At 46.1% G+C, this 19,666-nt stretch overlaps 1 pseudogene; it reads left to right on the forward strand.

The window, feature by feature from the left end:
- The first annotated feature begins 9,192 nt into the window (after nucleotides 1–9,192).
- On the forward strand, nucleotides 9,193–9,678 carry LOC104662266 (annotated as a pseudogene).
- The last annotated feature ends 9,988 nt before the right edge of the window (nucleotides 9,679–19,666 follow it).

A 19,666-nucleotide genomic window follows, 5' to 3' on the forward strand; every position in this document is an offset into this window, starting at 1 on the left:
CTCTGCCTCCTGGGTTTAAGCGATTTTCCTGCCTAGGCCTCCCAAGTAACTGGGATTACAGGCACACACCACCACACCTGGCCAATTTTTGTCTTTTTAGTGGAGATGGGGTTTCACCATGTTGGCCATGCTGGTCTTGAATTCCTGACCTCAAGTGACCCACTCATCAGCCTCCCAAAGTGGTGGGATTACAGGCATGAGCCACCATGCCCGGCCTTCCAAGAATGATTTTTTAAGCTCAGAAGGTGAAATAAATACAGAAAAATGCTGATGAATATAACTACTGCATTTGTTTGCTAGTGCTGCATAACCACTCCTAATTTAGCAGCTTAAAGTCATCTGTTAGCCTGTGGATCTGTAGGCCAGAGGCCCAGGCGTGGTGTGGTTGGGCTTTCCACTTGGGGTCTTGCCAGCTTCAACCAAGGTGCTGGCAGGGCTGTGTTCTCACCTGAAGCCCTGAGTCCTCTTTCATGCTCACATGCTCGTGGCAGGTTCATCCTCCGGAAGTTGTGGGATGGGGTCCTTGTCTGGGTACTTGTCGGCTATCAGGCAGGACCTGCTCTTAGTTCCTGGAGGGCATCTGCACGTAGCCTCCTCCATCTTCAAAGTCAACCTTGGCCAGGCTCAGTGACTCACTCACAGCCTGTAATCTCAGCACTTTGGGAGGCCAAGGCTTGCGGATCACTTGAGGTCAGGAGTTCGAGACTAGCCTAGCCAACATGGCGAAACCCTGTCTCTACAAAAAGAAAATACAAAAATTAGCTGGGCTTGGTGGTATGCGCCTGTAGTCCCAGCTACTCAGGAGGCTGAGGCATGAGAATCCCTTGAACCTGGGAGGCAGAGGTTGCAGAGAATGGAGATTGCACCAGTGCACTCCAACCTGGGCCACAGAGTTAAACCCTGTCTCAAAAAAACAAAACAAAACAAAACACACACACACACACACCAGCCAGATTTCCTTGCCAAGTTTTCCTGCAATTTGAAACTCTCTGAAGTTTTCTGTCTCTGGTCCCTAGACGCCAGATTGAAGGGATCATGTGATGAGTTTGGGCCCACCTAGATAATCTCCCTCTTGATTAACTCATATGCAACCAATTAGTAATCCTAGTTACACCTGCAAAATTTCTTTTGCCATATATGCAGCATGATTACGGAAGTGACATCCTGCTATATTCACAGGTTTTGTCCACTCTTCAGGGGGGCATCATAAAAGGGTGAGGGGTAGTGAGAATTCTGCCTACCACAGTTGCATTATAATTAAAAACTTCTATTCTTCAAATGACACAATAAGGAAGTAAAAGGGCAAGCTACAGAATGGGATGTAATATTTACAATACACATAATTGATAAGGGAGCTGTTTCTACAATATATATTTAATTTACTTAGAGAGGATGTCTGCCTCTGTCACCCATGCTGGACTGCAGTAGTGCAATCATAGCGCATTGCGGCTTTCACCTCCTAGGCTCAAGTGATCCTCCAACCTCAGCCTCCCAAGTAGCTGGGACTACAGGCACATGACACCATGCTCAGCTAATTTTTATATTTTTTGTAGAGACGTGGGTCCCACTATGTTACCCAGGCTGGTGTCGGACTCCTGGGTTCAAATAATCCTCTCGCCTCAGCCTCCCAAAGTGCTGGGATTACAGGTATGAGCCACTGCGTCTGGCAAGGAATATATATTTTAAATCTTACACATTAATAAGAAAAAAGATAACAATAGAAAAAGAGACAAATGAAATACATATTTTCACAGAAAAAAACTCAAAATATCAACAAATGTATGAACACATGTGTATTTTTTTTCTTTATTTTCTTTATTTTTCTGAGATGCAGTCTTGCTCTGTGGCCCAGGCTGGAGAGTGCAGTGGCGTGATCTCGACTCATGCAACCTCCACCTCCTGGGTTCAAGCGATTCTCTTGCCTCAGCCTCCCGAGTAGCTGAGATTACAGGTGTGTGCCACCACACCCAGCTAATTTTTGTACTTTTAGTAAAGAGACAGGTTTTCACTATGTTGACCAGGCTGGTCTCGAACTCCTGACCTCAAATGATCCACCCACCTTGGCCTCCCAAAGTGTTGGGATTACAGGCATGAGCCACTGCACCCGGCCATGTATATTTTTAACTGTGGAAAAATTTGGTGTCTTCCCTGCTCTGGGAGGCCCAGATGACTCTGCCACAACCTGTGTTACTCTGTGACCTGCAGGTACTGGGAGATCCACAGGGAAAAGACACTGTGACATCCTAGAAGCTGGGAAATCAAAAGAAGAGTGAAGAATGCAACCACACATGGATTGATGGTCTTTTCCATAACACAGTGCCTGCCTCTCAGGCTCCAATTCCAAAGAGAATCATTTACAAGTTAATTTCAGTCTCCCAGGTTGATCATTGTCCCTAACCATCACTTGCTGCCCCTCAAAGGAATTGTCTACATTCCCTATCTCCTCCTTACCCTATGAAAAAGGGTATGTCAGCTTCTGTAGCCCATTGGGAGGTTGGGAAATCACTGACTCTCCCCTGCCCCAGACATTAATACATCTGTATGCCTTTTCATCTATTAAAAATAAGTGAAAACTGGCTCACGCCTGTAATCCCAGCACTTTGGGAGGCTGAAGCGGGCAGATCACGAGGTCAGGAGATCAAGACCATCCTCGCGAACATGGTGAAACCCCGTCTCTACTAAAAATACAAAAAAATTAGCCGGGCGTGGTGGCGGGTGCCTGTAGTCCCAGCTGCTCGGGAGGCTGAGGCAGGAGAATGGCGTGAGCCTGGGAGGCGGAGCTTGCAGTGAGCCGAGATGGCGCCACTGCACTCCAGCCTGGGCGACAGAGCGAGACTCCGTCTCAAAAAATAAAAATAAATAAATAAGTGAAAACTCAGTAAGACACCATTTTACCCCACTGTATTAGCAAACCTTTAAAAATCTGACAATTTCAAGCCTTTCCAGTGAATCATAGTGTTACTGGTGGTGAATCCATAGGGGGCTGCAGTAACCTCCATTCTTTTTTTTTTTCCAGATGGAGTTTCGCTCTTTTTGCCCAGGCTGGAGTGCAATGGAGAGATCTTGGCTCACTGCAACCTCCGCCTCCCGGGTTCAAGCGATTCTCCTGCCTCAGCCTCCCACATGGCTGGGATTACAGACATGCACCACCACGGCCGGCTAAGTTTGCATTTTTTTTTTTAGTAGAGACGGGGTTTCTCCATGTTGAGGCTGGTCTCAAACTCCTGAACTCAGGTGATCCGCCTGCCTCGGCCTCCCAAAGTGCTGGGATTACAGGCGTGAGCCACCGAGCCCAGCCGGCAACCTCAATTCTTGCCTCCTCAGCAGAAAGAATTTGACCAAGGGCATAATAAGGCAGAGTGAGAGCCCGAGGCCAGTTTTACAGCAGGAGTGAAAGTTTATTAAAAAACTAGTCCGGGCTCAGTGGCACATGCCTATAATCCTAGCACTTTGGGAGGCCGAGGTGGGCGGATCACTTGAGGTCAGGAGTTTGAGACCAATCTGGTCAAAATGGTGAAACCCCGTCAAACTAAAAATACAACAACAACAACAAAAATTAGCTGGGTGTGGCGGCAGGTGTCGGTAATCCCAGCTACTCATGAGGCTGAGGCAGGAGAACGCTTGAACACGGGAGGCGGAGGTTGCAGTGAGCTGAGATAGCAGGGCTGCACTCCAGCCTGGGCGACAGAGCAAGACTCCCTCTCAAAACAACAACAACAACAAACTTTGGATTGGGACCAAAAGGAACTAAAGTACACTTGGAAGAGGGCCAGGGGCGACTTGAGAGATCAAGTGCACTGTTTGACCTTTGACTTGGGGTTTTATCTGTTTATCTATATCTGTTGACACAGTTCCAGGGTTTTACATCCCTTCTCCCCCGATTCTTCCCTGGGGGTGGGCTGTCCACATGTGCAGTGGTCTGCTAGCAGTTGGGCGGTGAGCATGCAGTGTGTTTACTGGAGTTGTGTGCATGCTCACTTGAGGCATTCTTCTCCTACCAGGTGAATGTCCCCAGAAGTTAAACTCCACCGTTTTGCCTCTTAGTGTGCATGCCTGAGCCCACTCTCCCAACTCCTGACATCTTATCAGGAAGCTGCTGATCACCAGTTTCAAGTTTTTTCTATTAGGAGACTGCCTTTCCCTGGTGCAGGCTGTGACCCATTATTAGAGACAGTTTAACAATTGCCTGATAGTTGGTGACATTACTGGTTGGGGGGCGTGGGGGTCGAGCCCTCTCCTGCCCTGCTCATGCCTGACTAGCTACCTGTAACAATAGGAACTCACGTACTTGTGACACAAGTTTAAATTAGTTCAACCTCTTTGGATAACAAATTGTGACGATCTATAAAGTTGGGAATGTACACCCTCTACAATCCAAGAGTTTCATCCCTGGGTATGTAATTGACAGAAATGCATGCATGGCTGGTTATAGCGGTTCATGCCTGTAATCTCAGAACTTTAGGAGGCTGAGGCGGGAGGATTGCTTGATCCCAGGAATTCGAAACCAGCCTGGGCAACATGGCAAAATCTCCCCTCTACAAAAAAATACGAAAATTAGTCAGGCATGGTGGTGTGTGCCTGTAGTCTCAGCTGCTCAAGAGGCTGAGTGGGGAGGAGCAATTGAACCCAGAAGGTCAAGGTTGCAAGGAGCTGTGATTGTGCCACTGCACCCTTACCTGGGTGACAGAGTAAGACCCTGTCTCAAAAAAAAAAAAAAAAAAAAAAAAGAATAAGAAGAAATGCATACACATGGATGTCCAAGCCAGAAAAACAAACCTGGAGACAATGGGAAATAATTTAAATGTCCATCAACAGTAGAATGTTGTAAATAAACTATGTAATAATGTGTAAATAAATTATAGAATACTTTAAAGGTAATTACATGGTTCTATTTCCCAAAGTTGGTGGATCCTACAACACAGGTGTTTGTTTCACCCTTCCTTCAAGAAGTCTTTCCAATTCCTCTGTCCCTTCCCTTGACCAGAAGTCAGAGGTGGACAAGCGCTTAAAGATCAGGTACTCACCCCTCGGCTTCACAAACAAGGGGATGAGGTAAGGAGACACATGTCAGGGCTTCCCTTGACACCCTCCTCTTTGTCTGCATAGGATGCCCTCTTCTTTTCCTTCTCAGTACCCGTCTGTCAACATCCTCTTCATCTTCTAAGGCCCTTCCTTTGAATCCTTAGAGATCACCCTGGTCAATTTACCTTTTGAGAAAACTGAAGTTCAGAGAGGTTGAAGGATGAGCTTAAGGCATGCAATCACTGAGAGGCAGCCTTGGCTCTCTGGAATCTGTGTTCTCTCTATCAGCAACATCCAGGGCTAATTTATGTCTGTAGCCATAGCACACTTGAAGACAGTTACTTATAAACAGGAGGTGCTCAGTAAATGCCACCTCCTCCCTCTGGGTCTTTACTGAGTTTAAACAAGAGCTTTATAAAACTATGGCTACTTTGATGCTGCTAACATAGAAAATGACCGCCAGATGGCAGCATTTAGCTTTCCCAGCTCTCAACTTTGCAATTGCCGGTTTAAGGCGAGAAAAGTTGGTTTTTCTTTTCCATTCTCCAAACTCTGCTTGTTTTAAGTACGTGCCAAATGCCCACTGCTCCCATTGGAAGCTTCATCCTACTACCCACTTGCTGAAAAAGCATCTTGAGCATCTGCAGAAGCTCCGGTTTGAGACCTGGTAGCAGGAGGGGATACATAGACATGCAATGAGAACATTAACGCGTTCTTTTTTTTTTTTCTTTTTGAGATGGAGTCTCACTCTGTCACCCAGACTGCAGTAGAGTGGCGCAATCTCAGCTCACTGCAACCTACACCTTGTGAGTTCAAGCGATTCTTCTGCCTCAGCCTCCTGCGTAGCTGAGATTACAGGCGCCTGACACCATGCCTGGCTAATTTTTTGTATTTTTAGTAGAGATGAGGTTTCACCATGTTGGTCAGGCTGGTCTTGAATTCCTGACCCTCAGGTGATCCGCCCACCTTGGCCTCCCAAAGTGCTGGGATTACAGGCGTGAGCGACCGTGCCTGGCCAAACATGAAAGCTTTTCCTCTCCATAGAGCCCAGAGATATGCTGATTCTCACCACAGCCCTGGGATACCATGGGCTGCAAAGGCATCTTAGGGCTCTGCTTTTCAGCTGGGGGGACAGACTCTAAAAGGCAAGGTGATGAGCTCAAATTCACAGCAAGTTCAGATTTTCTGACTTGCAGCCCTGTGCACTTTCCTGCATTAGTTTTCTAACGTGAAATCTACCCTGAAGGCATGTTCCACCTATAATATGTGCAGAAAGGAGGCCAGAAAGTGTTTTAAAAACCAAATACTTTATCATAAAGGAAAAGCAGAGAAAAGAGTGTTGGGGCTCAGAGGAGCAGACTGCACAATTTTCAGGGTTGGGGTGTGTGAGAAATTATGGAGTCAGAAAAGAACTGTTGAAAACGGGGGAGCTCTCACCCTTAAAAACAGTTAAGATGTGCACAAGAAAAGGAGTAATGGTGGAAATTCTAGATCAGGATGACAAACGTATGGCTTGGGGCTGCTACTCTCTTTCACCTTCCCCTGTTGCCTGGCCCCCATGCCCATGACAGACATCAGTAATCAATCATGGGATTCTTTTCCCTTGAGCTCAGGGCCTGACCAGAATCCACTGTGCACAGTGCTCCTACCAACTCGTAGATGGCACCAGAGGAAGCCTGTTGCTCTTCCTCACTCTGCCCTATTGCCTCCCTGGTGGCCACAATTTATTGTGCACTTACTGTGTGCCAGGAGTTGTGCTGAGCTCTTTACACACACCTTCCATTTAATTCACTTACCACATTCTCAGGAATTAGGCATCCTTCTGGTTTTACACATAAGGAAAATGGCACAGAGGTGTTAAAAGCCTCATAGTGGCAGAGCCAGGATTCCAATCCAAGCCCACCTGTCTCCCAAGCCCAGCCTGGGAAACTGCTAGATAGGTGGGATAAGCCAGTATGGACGAAGACCTGTGGTTTGGGCCTTGTTTAGACCTGAAGATCAAGACTAACTAGGCTGCAGTGGAGCCTGAGGTCCAGTGAACGGAGGACACTAAAGATGCTTTTGTTTGTCCATTCATTCCTCAACACACGTTTATTAAGTCCCTGCTACATGCCAGACACCTTGTAGATCCTGGGGGGATAGTGGTCAAACAAGAGAGACAGAACACCGCACCCTCAATCAGGGGAGACTCACAAATAAGCCAGTCAAATGTATGATATGTCAGGTGATGTATGTGCTAAGGGGAAAAATGAAGGCTGGGGCGTGGTGGAGAGTCACATAGAGCTATATGCGGACTCAGGCCTAGGAGATAAGGGAAGGGATGACTCAGGGGCCTGAGCTTCTTGGAGTGACTGATGTATATGGAGATAAAGGCCCTAAGGAGATGGGTCCTGATGCTCTCAGGGAAAATAATGATGGTGTGGGGGGGAGTCTGTGGTGGGGGAGGAAGGAGAGATTGCCAGGAACAGACGGAGTTCCGGGGCCTTCTTCACTCTAACAACAATGTGGCCGAGGGAGAGGGAGTCTTACCCAGAATACCCCCAGCTGCTGGGCTCTCTCCTTACTCTGGCAGATGTGGGATGGAGGCAGAAAGTCCCACTGATGCGTCATACATTTTTTGAGCATCTAATGAAATAAATTTCCCCAGGTGCAGTGACTCAAGCCTGTAATCTTAGCACTTTGGGAGGCCGAGGCAGGTGGGTCACCTGAGGTCAGGAGTTTGAGGCCAGCCTGCCCAACATGGTGAAACCCCATCTCTACTAAAAACACAAAAATTAGCTGGGCATGGTGGCATGAGCCTGTAGTCCTAGCTACTCGGGAGCCTGAGGCAGGAGAATTGCTTGACTCTGGGAGGCGGAGGTTTCAGTGAGCCAAGATCACTCCACTTCACTCCAGCCTAGGCAACAGAGTGAGACTCGGTCATAAAATAAAATAAAATAAAAAGACTGGGCATGGTGGCTCATGCCTGTAATCCTAGCACTTTGGGAGGCCGAGGCAGGTGGATCACCTGAGGTCAGGAGTTCGAGACCAGCCTGACCTACAAGGTGAAACCTCATCTCTACCAAAAATACAAAAATTAGCTGGGTGTGGTAGCAGACACCTGTAATCCCAGTTACTCAAGAGGCTGAGGCAAGAGAATCATTTGAACCCAGGAGGCAGAGGTTGCAGTGAGCTGAGATGGTGCCATTGTACTGCAGCCTGGGCGCCAAGAGTGAAACTCCATCTCAAAAATAAATAAAAAAATAAATAAATAAATAAATTTCATTCCTCTGCCCACTGCCAGTATCCAGCCCCACTGACGAGGTTGGGGTGAGGTGGGAGGTAACTTTTCACCACCTGGGCCCTTACGTCCAGCAGGACCATGAACAGGGACTTTCTGTGCCAGGAACAATAGAAAATATGGCAACTGGTGTTTGCCACTATCAACGAGGACCTTGGAGTTTCGCTGAAGGAGGAAGATTGTAACTGCCCAAGGGGTTCACCTTGCCCGCTGCCTCGATGGAGCTGATTGATCAAGACAGGGAATTGCAGTAGAAAAAGAGTAATTCACGCAGAGCCGGCTGTGGGGGAGACTAGAGTCTTATTATTACTCAAATCAGTCTCCTCGAGAATTCAGGGAGCCGAATTTTTAAGCATAACTTGGTGAGGGGAAGCCAGTGAGCCAGGGATGTTGATTGGTCAGGGGTGAAATCATAGGGAGTCGAAGCTGTCTTCTGGCGCTGAGTCAGCTCCTGGGTGGGGGCCGCAAGATCAGACGAGCCAGTTTCTCCATCTGGGTGGTGCCAGCTGATCCATCAAGTGCAGGGTCTGCAAAATATCTCAAACGCTGATCTCAGGAGCAGTTTAGGAAGGGTCAGAATCTTGTAGCCTCCAGCTGCATGACTCCTAAACCATAATTTCTAATCCTGTGGCTAATGTAAGTCTAGTCCCCAGACAAGAAGGAGGTCTGCTTTGGGAAAGGGCTGTTACCATCTTTATTTAAACTAAAACTACAAACTAAGTTTCTCCCGAAGTTAGTTCAGCCTATGCCCAGGAATGAACAAAGACAGCTTGGAGGTTAGAAGCAAGATGCAGTCGGTTGAGTTAGCTTTCTTTCACTGTCTCAGTCCTAATTTTGCAAAGGTGAAGGTGATTTCAAAATGACTATCCATGAGTTTGTAAAATAACCCAGGATGCCTGTTGTTCATAGCACATAGCCTACTGTGTGTCTAAGCTGATAATCAGCTAGACTTTGGGGAGAGAAAAATGCCAAAAGAAAATGGCCGAGGAAGACATTGCTGCTGGAGGTGTCATGGACGTTAATACTGCTTTACAAGAAGTGCTGAAGACCACCCTCAGCCACGATGGCCTAGCATGTGGAATTCACGAAGCTTCCAAAGCCTTAGACAAGTGCCAAGCCCACCTTTGTGTGCTTGCATCCAACTGTGATAAGCCTATGTATGTCAAGTTAGTGGAGACCCTTTGTGCTAAACACCAAATCAACCTAGTCAAGGGTGACGACAACAAGAAACTAGGGGAATGGGAAAGCCCCTGTACAACTGACAGAGAGGGGAAACCCTGTAAAGTGGTTGGTTGCAGTTGTGTACTAGTTAAGCACTATGGAAGGAGTCTCAGGCCAAGGACGTCATCGAAGAGTACTTCAAATGCAAGAAATGAAGAAATAAATCTTTGCCTCACACATGGAAAGAAAAGAAAAAAGGAAGGAAGGAAGGATGGAAGGAGAGAAGAAAGAAAGAAAGAAAGAAAGAGAAAATGTTTCTGAAGAGGCCAACCCATATCCCCTCCAAAGTGCATCAAGGGAGTCCCTGCAGGCAGAGCCAAGATTCTCTTCAGGAGGAAATGTGAGAGTTCCCTAACAAGGCAATGAATGGGTAACTGATTCCCCACAATTCCACATCATAAAATGCAATGGCAATACAAATTAGTCTGGAAAAAATGTAAAGCAGGCATGTAACCATATATCCTGTTTGACTACACATATACATATGTATGTACACACACACACACACCTGTGGCACATCTAATTTTGAGCAATAAACCCTATTAAAACTGGTTTGTGAAATGTATACCCAAAGTAACTAAATAAGATGATTTATTGTTTATTATTATTTCCTATAAATCTCCCTAAAGTTGGAGGATTTCCATTAAAATGATTATTTCAGATCCAGATGTGGTAGCCCTTGTTTCTGGAGGTCATTAGATAGCAGTATTCATTGTCTACTAAAACTACTCCTAGTCCATGATAACCACATCAGGTTATTTGCATCCAAGAGAATGCTTGACCTTCTGTGCTCCAGTGCAGAGCAGGGTGGCAGGGCCCTACCATATGCAACAACCTGTAGGGCACAGACACTGATCCTTTGGAGCTGATGCTGGTCAGTGGCCTGCATTGTGCCTAACAGTTGTGTGGGTCAGTAGGAAAGCAAACTAATGGGCTATCTCAATGTGGTTTCAAGTTAAAAATAAGATAATCCAGGACACATCTTTGTTTTACCCAACTGGAAATTACAAGCAGGATAGTTCATATTTTTGCTTATATATTGTGTCAAAGGCTGGAAGAGGATCAACAAAAGTCACAAACCATTTAATATGATTTTTGGCAGGTGTTGTCACAAGATCATATAAATTATAGCAGATGACTGTGTTCCCAGCCTGTGAGCTATGAATATAGGTCAGGCTTGCAAATTGGATATTGCTTGCACATGCTAGAATAGGACTAACTAGTTCTGGTTTGGCAGAGATTTTTCTTATTTTAGTACTTGTCTTAATCCATTAAGTGTTGCTATAGAAGAATACCTGAGGCTGGGGAATTTATAAAGAAAAGAGGTTTATTTGGCTCACAGTTCTGCAGGCTGGGAAGTTCAAAAAGTATGGTGTCAGCATCTGCTCAGATTCTGATGGGGGCTTTTTGTGCTATGTCATAACATGGTGGAAAAGTTCAATGATGAGTGCGACGTGGGAAGAGACAAAATCCAAGGGGCATCCTGGCTTTACAACAACCCATTCCTTCAGGAAAATTGCCATGAGAACTAAATCCAGTCTCGTGAGAGAGCTGGAGTTCAACAAGTCATTCATGAGTGATCTGCCCCCATGACCCAAACACCTCCCACCAGGCACACCTCCCGACACTGCCACATTGGGGATCAAAGTTCAACATAAGTTTTGGTGGGAACAAACTCAAACCATAGTAGTACTGACTGTCCCATGTCCTGTGAAACGCCTTGGTCCCTGGCAAGTCAGCAAGGTTGGTCACCCTTGCTGGAGGCCTTCCTCCCAAGTGGTTACCCTTAGCTATGTATTCACATTTGGGGGTGAAGCACAAAACACTGACTGCAATCTCTGCAGGGAAGAGGGGTTTATTGACTGATGGAGCTCGCCACAGAGTGTCTGAGCATCAGGTCAGCTCCTCATTGAGGAAACCAGCACACATCAGCCACTGGAGGCCCTTTGTCTGGGATGCTCCTTTTCTCCACAAATGAATCCTCCGGACCCTGGCCTGTAGATTGTAAATTAGGTTTTATTTGTTTAAACTATGAATATATTTTTTGTTTTTTATTCCCATGATCAGTAATATAAAATGAACACATTGTTCATCTCTAATATCCCTAATTGATTCTTTTCCATCCTTTCTTATTTGAGAATATTCATTATACTTTCTTCAAAGCACATTACTGGTTGTCTATTTGTTCTGTTTAATCTTCAGATCTGGAGCCAGACAGCTGAGGTTAATCTGTGGCTTCTCATGTTAAGCTATGTGACTTTGGACGAAGTTACTTAATCACTTGACACTTTAGTGTCACATAAAATACTCCCACTTTATGTTTGCCATAGTGCCTGACACATAAATGCTCAGCAAATATTAGCTATGGTTATTATGTTTCTTCATGGTGGTGCTTCTCAAATGATATTTTTTCACAGTGAACTCATCTTTACCCATGAGATTTTCTGCAAGAAATCTGCTGGCCTAGCTTGCTGTGAGGGAGGGCTGAAAATCACTGGATGAGCTTGTGCTCCATGTTGCTTTCAAGGAGAGTGCAGAATAGGCAGAGGCACCATCAGGTGGATGAGCCGTGCTCTCACAGCTGGTCTTTGGGGTGTGGCTGCTACTTAACTCTTCCTTGGCTTTGCCAGCCTATGGAGCCCTGACCTGTCTTTCATTCCCTTACACAGCTCATACCAGGAGACAGTCACTGCTGTCGTGGTCATCTTGTCTGCTGGGGTGGGGTTGAGGGAGATAATCAGGGTCAATTCATCTAGCTCCTTCCATGGGCGTACTTGTCTAACCCTCTTGTTCCCATCTTGTTGCAAGCATTCACTACCTCTGGGTGTGGAATGCCCTGTTACTGCTCCCATTATTGTAGTATACACTGTAGTACATACACGCAAGGATACCTACAGTATGTCCTTGGCTGCTGCTCATGGGCTGGGTTGCAGTATCAAATCAGATCCTGTCTGCATCTGGCTTCTCAGAAATGTGTCAGTGCTTCTGATTCTCTGAACATTTTCTGTTATCTTTTTGAGAATACTAATTTTTTTCCTTCCCTGTCATTTCTGGAGGATGGGCCTGGGTGAAGAGATGGCAGCATGTGCTCAGTCCACTATCGTGAAAAGGGAAGTCAGAGAACGCATAGAAAAGATAAGAATTAAGCAGAATCTTGGAGAATGAGTAGGAGCCAAAGTGAAAAGAGGAGAAAATGCCATTGTAGGCTGGGGAGATGGCCTGAGTGAAGGTATGCAGACAGGAGACCACAGGGTAGGGCAAGGGGACACAAGCAATGCGATGCTTCAAGACAGGCAAGACTTGTAAGGGAGAAGCAGGGCATGATAGTCTTATGTATCAGGTTAAGGGGCTTAACTTTATTCTGGAGAGCCTCTGATGGTTTAAGAAAGTGACATAGGCTGGGTGCAGTGGCTCATGCCTATAATCTCAGCACTTTGGGAGGCTGAGGTGGGAGAATCGCTTAAGCCCAGGAGTTCAAGACCAGCCTGGGCAAAATACTGAGACTCCATCTCTTAAAAAAAAAAAAAAAGGAAAGAAAGAAGGTGACAAAGTGTCAGATATGCATCTTGTCCACTATGGAAATTAGATTTGAGGAGCGTGAGACTAGAGCCAAGAAGACCAGTTAGAAAGCTCCTGCAGGCCAGGCACAGTGGCTCACGCCTATAATCCCAGCACTTTGGGAGGCTGAGGCGGGCGGATCAGGAGGTCAGGAGATGGAGACCATCCTGGCTAACACAGTGAAACCCCGTCTCTACTAAAAAAAATACAAAAAATTACCTGGGCGTGGTGGTGGGCACCTGTAGTCCCAGCTACTCGGGAGGCTGAGGCAGGAGAATGGCGTGAACCTGGGAGGCAGAGCTTGCAGTGAGGGAAGATGATCATGCCACTGAATTCCAACCTGGGCACAGAGTGAGACTGTCTAAAAAAAAAAAAAAAAAAAAAAAAAAAGCTCCTGCAGAGGTCCAGACTAGAAACTACAAGGGCCTGAAAATTACCACAACAGTATGTAAAGTATGTAAGGGATGGAGACAAGGAGTCAGATTCAACAAATATTCAGAAAGCAAAATCTATAGATGAGGAGGATTTTCTAATACTGTTTTCTTTAGATATCATAGAAAGACACTCCAACCTTCTTCCACCGTGACCGTAGGTTTTTTTTCTTTTCTTTCTTTTTTTTTTTTGAGACGGAGTCTCGCTCTGTCGCCTAGGCTGGAGTGCAGTGGCCGGATCTCAGCTCAATGCAAGTTCTGCCTCCCAGGTTTACGCCATTCTCCTGCCTCAGCCTCCTGGGTAGCTGGGACTACAGGCGCCCGCCACCTCGCCCGGCTAGTTTTTTTTTGTTTTGTTTTTTTTAGTAGAGACGGGGGTTTCACTGTGTTAGCCAGGATGGTCTTGATCTCCTGACCTAGTGATCCGCCCATCTCCGCCTCCCAAAGTGCTGGGATTATAGGCTTGAGCCACCGCACCCAGCCTTCTTTTCTTTTTAATTGCATTTTCTGCTTAAGTCGGCCATATGCTTTTTAAAAATTTGCAGAAGTGGCTGGGCTTGGTGTCTCATGCCTGTAATCCCAGTACTTTGGGAGGCCGAGGTGGGCGGATCACGAGGTCAAGAGTTCAAGACCAGCCTGACCAACACAGTGAAACCCTATCTCTACTAAAAATACAAAAATTAGCTGGGTGTAGTGGCGAGTGCCTGTAATCCCAGCCACTTGGGAGGCTGGGGCAGGAGAATCTCTTGAACCTGGGAGGTGGAGGTTGCAGTGAGCGGAGATTGCACCACTGCATTCCAGCCTGGGCAACAGGGCGAGACTCCGTCTCAAAAAAGAAAAAGAAAAAAAAAAAATTTGCAGAAGTAAGCTATTATAACTGCAGATAGTGAATCCCATTGGTACTAGCATGTACATTTTTATGACTATAGTTAAAGTTGAAAATACTTCTATCAAGTTTCATATATGAGCTATAAGATTACCGGGCATTTTGAGTTTTCTGTGCAGTGTCTAATCTTAATACTTCTCAAATTGACAGAAGCATTATCCAGTTTATCATGGACGGTCTTGTTGTAATAGTGGATTGAGTTTTATGTTGTCTTTTAGATGTTAGTATTTCATACCAAGTTATAAAATTTAATCTCAGAAAAGGTCCTAGAGGGTCTCCCTGTGATAAGCATTGACCCTTTTTTGCCAGATCAGAAGAAAGTCGGGGTGGGGGCACTGTGGGGTCTCGGGCGAGCAGTTATTTACCAAGCAGCATGGAAGAATTCCAGTTTGTAATAATTTATAGGATTTTACCGATGTGTTCTAGATGAATATCCATTTCAAGGGCATATGTATAGCACAAACGATGGTAGAAATAAGCCCAAATATTTCTGCTATTCTTATCAATGTGAACTGGTTAAACTCACAAATTAGAAACAGAAACTCAGATGAACTTTTTAAATCTTGTAAAAAAAAATGTCATTTCCAAGAAATAAACCTAAGTAACAATACAGAAAGAGTAAAAAAGGAGACATAAAATATATACTAGAAAAACGCAGTCTCAGGATAACAATGTTAATACAAAAAGTAATAAAACTGAATAAGTCATAAAAGGATAAAACAATGTTAATTTGTATGAGCCTAATAATTTGCTCTCAAAATTATATGGCTGGCCGGGTGAGGTGGTACATGCCTGTAATCCCAGTCACCTAGGAGGCTGAGGCAGGAGGATGGTTTGAGGTCAGGAGTTTGAGGCTGCAGTTATAATCACACCTGCGAATAGCCACTGCACTCCAGCCTGAGAAACATGGGGAGACACTGCCTATTAAACAAAAATCAAAAAACCACACACAAAAAAAAAGTATAAAGCAAAATCAGACTAAATTAGAGGGAGGAATTGACAAACTACAATAAAAGTGGGAAATGTTAAACCCACTCTTTCAGAAATCAATGGATTGAACAGGAGAGGAAAAAAAAAAAAAAAAAACCCAGGAGATAAAAGATCTGAATAACCTGATTAGCAAGCTAGATAGATGGAGAGATATAGAGAAAAAAAAAACACATTAAAAAGTGAAGACACATTCACAAAAATTGGGACAGCCAAAAAAACTCTATATATGAGGCCACAAATAAAGCATTAACAAACTCTAAAAGAACACATTTCCTCATGTCCAAGCAGTAAAGGTAGAGATCAACGATGAAATGATTGGTTTACTTTTATTTAAAGTTTTACTTTTTTTTTTTGGAGAGAGGCTCTCACTGTGTTGCCCAGGCTGGTCTTAAACTCCTGGTCTGCAGTGATCTTCCCACCTTGGCCTTCCAAAGTGCTGGGATTACATGCCTGAGCCACTGGGCCCCTCCCCAAATGATTATTATTATTTTTTTAAAAACTGAAATTTGAAAACCAAAAAAGAATGGAAAATATACTTCTAAATAGTCCATGAATTAAGCGTACAATACTAACATAAAAAACAGAATATTGGCCAGGCACAGTGGCTGACACCTGTAATCCCAGCACTTTGGGAGGCTGAGGCGGGTGGATCACCTGAGGTCAGGAATTGGAGACCAGGCTGGCCAAAATGGTAAAACCCCATCTCTACTAAAAATATAAAAATTAGCTGGGTGTGGTGGTGCGCACCTGTAATCACAGCTACTCAGCAGGCTGAGGCAGGAAAATCTCTTGAACCCGGGAGGTGGAGGTTGCAGTGAGCCGAGATCGTGTCACTGCAGTCCAGCCTGGAGGACAGCGCCAGGCTCTGTCTCAACAACAACAACAAAATCCAAATATTTATAACTAAGAGATAACAAAAGCATAGCATATTAAAACTTGTGATATTCAGCTGAAGCAAACTTTTGAGGGAAATGATAGTCATATATACTTATTAGAAAACAACAAAAGAGGCCGGGCGCGGTGACTCACACCCGTAATCCCAACAATGGCCCTAAAAATAAAAATTTTTTGGCCGGGCGCGGTGGCTCAAGCCTGTAATCCCAGCACTTTGGGAGGCCGAGATGGGCGGATCACGAGGTCAGGAGATCGAGACCATCCTGGCTAACATGGTGAAACCCCGTCTCTACTAAAAATAGAAAAAAACTAGCCGGGCGACCTGGCGCGCGCTTGTAGTCCCAGCTACTCCGGAGGCTGAGGCAGGAGAATGGTGTGAACCCGGAAGGCGGAGCTTGCAGTGAGCTGAGATCCGGCCACTGCACTCCAGCCCGGGCCGCAGACTCCGCCTCAAAAAAAAAAAAAAAAAAAAAAAAAAAAAATTTTTAAAAGGAAGCTTATACACCATACTACTCAGAGCTATATAGCAAGTTACCATTTTTTACAAGGCACTCACCTTCCCTTACCTCGTGTGATGTTTCTATGAGCCCTGGGAAACAATGAAGCAGGGGTGATTTTATGGATTTTTATAGGTCACGTTGAAGATTTTATAGGTGAGAAAGCCGAGGCTCGGAGGATGCACGACTTGCAAGTGTCAGAATCAGAACTAGAATAGATCCCACACATTTGAACACCGAGTTTGGTGCCTTTTCCTTCACACCGCGTTCTCTGGGGGTGCCTGGGCAGTGACCCCTGCCACTGGCCTTGAGGATTAGGACCTCAGCTCGGGTCCTCTACAGAGGCTCCTCAGTCCCTAGTAGCTTGCTGGCACCTAGCTGGGGCTAAACGCAGGTTTGCTGAAAATTATAAAAGGGTAAGCCCAGGGGTAGCTATTCACCATTCTGGGTTTGAAGAGCTCTGACGCAGAAAGGTGTATACATCCAGCAGGAATTCCACCCTACGTGATTTATTATAAACTTGGTATTCTAGGAGTATTCGCTCAGCCACGGAGAAAAATGGGCGATTCAAAGACGCTGGCCTTCGCGGTCGCTGTGGGGCGGCAGAGCCGGCGCAGGCGTCCATGCAGGGGAGCTGGGTCGGCGCCAGCAGACCTTCCCGGACCAATCCCCGGGCCCAGAGGGAGGGCCTGGAGACATTACCACTTCAGCAACTCACACCAGTTTCTTGGGGGATTCACACCCGTGCCCTCAGTCCTGCCATCTCCTACGCCGCAGCGGGCACCGCCACCTGGGTAGTAACCCACTCTGAGAGTCTTTCTGGTGGTGCCTCTGACCCTCTGCTCTTCAGTTCCAGGCGACGTTTTCTCTGAGCCGCTCTGGAGACTTTGGCCTGAATTTCACCCTCACTCGCGGACTCATGTCCAAAAAATGTGGTCCAGCCCCAAAAGAGAGCCGCGCCTGTTGGTGGGGGTCGGGGGTGTTGGAGCGGCCACGGAATATGACTGAGCGCTCAGGGCCGGTTGTGAGGCCGGGGCCAGGATGCCCCAAGGCACTGTTCCTGCCCGGCACCGGCACACCTGCCCAGACAGGGAGAAGGTCAGAGCCTCCCCTCCAGTCCTTCCTGCTTTTATTGTTCCGAGCGACTTTAAAACGCAAATTGGGCGGGACGCAGTGGCTCACGCCTGTAATCCCAGCACTTTGGGAGGCCGAGGCGGGCGGATCATTTGAGCCCAGGAGTTCGAGATCCGTGTGGCCAACATAGTGAAACCCCGTCTCTACTAAAAATATGAAAATTAGCTGGGCGTGGTGGTGGGCATCTGTAGACCCAGCAACTCGGGAGGCCGAGGAAGGAGAATTGCTTGAACCTGGGAGGCGGAAGTTGCAGTGAGCCGAGATCATACCACTGCACTCCAACCTGGGCGACAGAGGGAGACTCCATCTCAAAAAAAAAAAAAAAAAAAAAAAAAAAAAAAAAAAAAAAAAAGGAAAATCGCACCAGCAGCTTGTTTGTAACAGTCAAACATAGGCAACAACCTAAATGTCCTTCAGTAAGGAGCTAGGTACAGTAAGGAGCTAGGTAGTGAAGAATGGTGAAGTGCACAATGGCGCGCAGTGTGCAGCGGCTGGGAAGAACTAGGTCTGTTCGGGAGCGCTTGTATGGAAAGACCCTCCAAGATATAGTGAGTAAAAAAACATGTTGCAGAAAAGTACCGCAATATTGTTTTGTAAACAATATGTTTATGCAAACACACACACACTATTGAAGAGAGATATTTGGAAGGACACGCCTAAGAGTGGGCTGGGGGAGTGCAGAGAAGAGTGAATCTCAATTTTTGTTCATTTTTTGAATTTTTTATTTTTAGTTTTTTAGAGACCGGGTCTCACTATGTTGCCCAGGCTAGTCTGGAAGCCCTGTCTTCAAGCCATCCTCCTGTCTTGGCCTTCCAAAGTGCTGTGAGAGTACAGGTGTCAGCCACCACTCATTAAAAAAAAATTGCATACCTACCATATATGCATATATTACCTGTGTGACCTTTTAAAAATAAGCTTTATTTTTAGAACGTCTTTAGATTTACAGAAGAAGTGTGAATACAGGGAGTTCTCATAAACCCGAGTTTTTCCTATTACTAACATCTTATATTGGTGTGGCGCTTTTGCCACAATGAATAAACCAAAACTGACGCACCAAAGTCCATATTTTATTCAGTTGTCCTTAGTTTCTACCTACTGTCTGTCCAGGATCCCGTTCAGGATACCACTTTACATGTCATTTTTATATCTCCGTGGGTTCCTCTTGGCTGTGACAGTGTCTTACACTTTCGTTGTTTTTGATGACCTTGATAGTTTTCAGGAGTACTGGTCACGTATATGGCAAGGGCCTCAATTGATTTGTGATGTTTTTCTCATGATTACAGTGGGATTAGGTGTTCTTGGGAGGAAGACCACAAGCGGTGCATGCAATCATCATGATTTACCCCTGTCGAGGTCACCTTGACGGCTGGGTGGTTGGTCAGGTTTCTCCACGATAGTCACTGACCGCTTCCTTCCTCACATACTGTGCGTGACCTTCCCCCCTCCACCACCACTGAGTTTTGATACGAAAGAAATGTGTTTGACCTTTTCAGTGTAAAAAGTTTTCTTTACCTTAAAGAGAGACACGAAAGACGCACACGGGGCTGGAGAGGACTTAGGAAATGCCCACCCCTGCAGGAGGGCGAATGCGGCTCTGCGCTGCACCGGGCGCTGCAGGGGGTTAGGGGCGACAGAGGGACCTCCGGAGCCGGAGACGTCCTGAAGCAGCTGCGCAGCCGGAAGGGCGCTGCTGCTCGCGGGCCCGCCCTGCCCAAACCTCATCTCGGGGCGGGGCCGCGCTCAGGCCTCGCCC

This window comes from Rhinopithecus roxellana, chromosome 11, assembly GCF_007565055.1.
Source record: "Rhinopithecus roxellana isolate Shanxi Qingling chromosome 11, ASM756505v1, whole genome shotgun sequence".
Lineage (NCBI taxonomy): Eukaryota > Metazoa > Chordata > Mammalia > Primates > Cercopithecidae > Rhinopithecus > Rhinopithecus roxellana.